Below are 4,160 nucleotides of genomic sequence, written 5' to 3'. Positions count from 1 at the left end.
TACAATGACAATGATCGGCAATTTTGATATCCTGCGTGATCTACTGATTGATCCAGGCACGGGTGACGAATCCATTACTCATGAAGATGAAGGTAATGTTGGGAAATGAAATTAATTGATATTCCTCAACCTCCGCTTCGTTTGCTTCACCTTCCTCTCTCTGACCCCATCCCTGAACCCACATGTTTCATATGAAATAGACGACACGGTCGTGATTTCATCCCGTACCCATACTTCCGGTGTCCCTGATGTGAGAATCACATTATGAGTAAACGAAATGAAAGTACTGTTAAGAAAACTGAAGAATGCAGTGACAAATTTCACAAGTGGTTTCAGGCTCCTCCTAGGTCTGACACTAGGAAAGTTCTTCAGATTCTGTCATTAGAACTAGATCGACATGGTGATTTTGTCCTGTCTCTTCAGAAAATGATGGCTCTAATTATAGCACTCTTATCAGCTTTCACAGGGGTATTTATTGCTAGCTGAGGGAAGATGGTTATAATTTCAAAATTCTAACCACAGATTTATTTAGTACAAGTCGCCAGGTGCTTCAATCTTGACGAAAAGAATCAAAACTGAAAGGGCTTCGGAACCGTCAAAATATAACTCAACCTTGACTGAAACGAAAAAAAATGTTGGGGAATGCTGTCAGCTGGATCACGGCAACTTTCTTGCTCCCTGAACAAAGTCTGTTTCAGTAACATACAAAATCTTGGGGTTCAGGGAATGTGATCAGAACAGGCAATTGAAATGGGAAGACAAAATAAAAAAACCTAGAATTTAAGGAAAGAATAACTCAAATAAGAGGTGGAAACAATACTCACTTGAGATTATTTAATTTGAAACGATTTGAAAATCCTTTAACTAGGTAGCGACGTCCAATCGAGGCATACAAACTGAATGCCAAGCATCGTCCTTAAGCAATGGATACACGCGAATCACCATTTTATATTGCCATCTATCAGAACAACAATGGTGAAAACTGGTTCAAAAACCAGTCAGTTGGATGAAAACAATGGCAAGTAATGTCAGTCTTATCGATAAAAAACGAAGCAATCATTGAGGGAAAACGTCCCGGTGTTGTGCTCAATTGTCTAGTCACGACCACGATAAGTGTGTAAACAACTGTACCACAGCTTCCTTTAACAACGACGTGAAATCTGCGAAATTCTTCAAAAGGTAAAAATACCCACTGCATCGTCCAGAGTAACGTCGACAGCAAAACTTATCAGCTGTCAACAAGTGTGATAATGTCTTTTGAGAAAGACGTACAAAATCCTGCGACGGGACTATCTACTACCGCGAATATCAGTGGCGGACGAATATCTTCTTCCAAATACCATCCCAGTTACAAAATATGACGTCTCACAGGAATTTATCCCCTCGTAAGTACAGACACATAACACAGGAAAATATGCGTTTTGGTCAGTGTCAGTGACGTCATGCAGCGATATCGTGAGTTCGGAGAATTTATTTACTTACTGTGAAAGTGGAGCATTTGTTTTATTAGATAAGTTAATGCCCCATATATAAAGTATATGTCAAAATCTCTCTGTCTCTCTCCTCTCTGTCTCTCTCTGTCTCTCTCTCTCTCTGTCTCTCTCTCTCTCTCTCTGTCTCTCTCTGTCTCTCTCTCTCTCTCTCTCTGTCTCTCTCTCTCTCTCTCTCTCTCTCTCTCTCTCTCTCTCTCTCTCTCTCTCTCTCTCTCTCTCTCTCTCTCTCTCTCTCTGTCTCTCTCTCTCTCTCTCTCTCTCTCTGTCTCTCTCTCTCTCTCTCTCTCTCTCTCTCTCTCTCTCTCTCTCTCTCTCTCTCTCTCTCTCTCTCTCTCTCTCTCTCTCTGTCAGTCTCTCTCTCTCTGTCTCTCTCTCTCTCTCTCTCTCTCTCTCTCTCTCTCTCTCTCTCTCTCTGTCTCTCTCTCTCTCTCTCTCTCTCTCTCTCTCTCTCTCTCTCTCTCTGTCTCTCTCTCTCTCTCTCTCTCTCTCTCTCTCTCTCTCTCTCTCTCTCTCTCTCTCTCTCTCTCTCTCTCTCTCTCTCTCTCTCTCTCTCTCTCTCTCTCTGTCTCTCTCTCTCTCTCTGTCTCTCTCTCTCTCTCTCTCTCTCTCTCTCTCTCTCTCTCTCTCTCTCTCTCTCTCTCTCTCTCTCTCTCTCTCTCTACGGGCCAGAAAGCATTCATTTATGCGAGGACGTTATATATTTATTTCTGCGCTCCGAACGGTTATGAATTTATTCGCTTTCATAATAAACTAGAGCTTTCAAATTTGTCTGAACGATCGAAAGGTCTGATAACGGCAAGTCAGTAGATAATATTAGAGACATACTTCACCATGGTGTAAACAATGTTAGCGAATGGTGTGTTAAAAATAGATAAATGTTCACAAAATATTAGGTGTATTTCATTCAAACAAACGCAAAAAGAAATTATATGAATATGTAAATTGTATGAGCTATGATACACAGGAACACGTTTGTAAATAACAAGCATCTTGGTGTTAATGTTTACGACGACTGACGTGGGTAGATTATATCATAGCAAACTTATCCCGAATAAGGCAAAGTCTGGTTTACTTCGTCGCATCAGTCCGTATCTACCTTCTGAGAGTAAGTACAACTGAAACAACAAGAATCTACAATTATATTAAATATATCTCCAAGACACTCTGGTTGATGCAAAAAGATAAATGTTATATTATCATCAGAAAGTTTTCCAAATATTTATCAAATTATGCGCCATGAGAAAACGAGAAAAAAATCAAAATTCCGAGACCTTTTATTATTCTAGACACTTTCTTATTGACTGTAAAATACTGGAATATTTACCGTGCATCATGAAGAAAAATGCCATTTTGAAACGTAATCATAATCAATATTTAGTATCAATGTCTTGGAATCCTATTGATTTACTTTGTAACTACATCGTGTAATCTTAATGTACATCTTGATAAGCAAATTAATGGAACTAATAGTTTGTGTTTTCGCTATATCAGCGTATAATTGTCGTTCTGTTGTTTGTTATAGCATCTATGTATATATCGCTCACCCTTTAAAATGATAAAATACCTGCGCTTGAGAGTTTGTGCATTCTGTGATAACTTTATTACAAGACAACTTTAACTAGACATGTAGTTTATCCCTTATAAAGAAAACGTATTATTTTCATTGTTATCACTCTGGTATTTAAAACTAAATAATGAAATCATAGACAATAAAGATACATGCATCTCTGAAATTAATAGATATCTCTGTCATTAACTTATATCTATATGAATTTATTCTATCTTTAAATATACTGCATTTTAACGTGTGGTCTAACCATCCATAAATAGGAAATGAATGATTTTTTTCACTTTCAAAGTAAAAATACTTACCAGAAGCTATCTACCTATCTTTTCAAGCGCGCGTGTGATCTATTGAACCACATATTACATTTATATACTATTGAACAAAATAAAATATAAAATATAAAAGAAAAGCAACCAAAATATGTCATCGGTTACAGCACAGCGACCCCCATTTTCATCCAGTCACGGTTGGTCTAGCCAAACTCAATCTTTGAAATGACTTTCTAATTGGTGATGATTTCCAGTGTTATAATAGTTTTCTCTTGGTTCACAGGTCACAATCAATTCAGCTGTGTTTTAGCTACTTTATCTATATATAATAAAGATAAAGCTTATAGCCCAGTGGGACCAAATTACTCACATGATTTTTAGTATTCTAAGCAATGACAGTTATGGCCTTGATTATAGGTAAATGTCCTATTTTCTCCCGAATTTTGTCGGGCTCTGACCTAGAAACATCTTTCCATGAGCTATCCTCTTTATCGGAGTTTTGGTGTACCAGAAGAAGTCTTTCAGAGGTTTTGACAATTTAACATCTTTATCCCAGAGGCCTACCAACCAAGTATCATGACCCACAATGACCTTAAGTAAGGGTCAAGACCACACCTTTTCAAACCTTTACATGGCTTCTTCGTCATTTGTTTAATGAGAAGTTGCTTTAAGATTAACATATTAAACTCCTGTGACCTTGAACATGGGTCAATGTCATTTCTTTTCTCAAAATTTGTCAGTCTTTATTTTAGAAATATATAAGACCATCTCATTTGGTCAAGCACCAGGTGAGCGTATAGCTTTGTATGTCTACAAACTTCTTCAAAATCT

This window comes from Ylistrum balloti, unplaced genomic scaffold (genome assembly GCF_031769215.1).
Source record: "Ylistrum balloti isolate Yb309-2 unplaced genomic scaffold, AGI_CSIRO_Ybal_v1 Utg369724, whole genome shotgun sequence".
Classification (NCBI taxonomy): domain Eukaryota; kingdom Metazoa; phylum Mollusca; class Bivalvia; order Pectinida; family Pectinidae; genus Ylistrum; species Ylistrum balloti.
Note: the sequence above shows the minus strand (reverse complement) of the source record.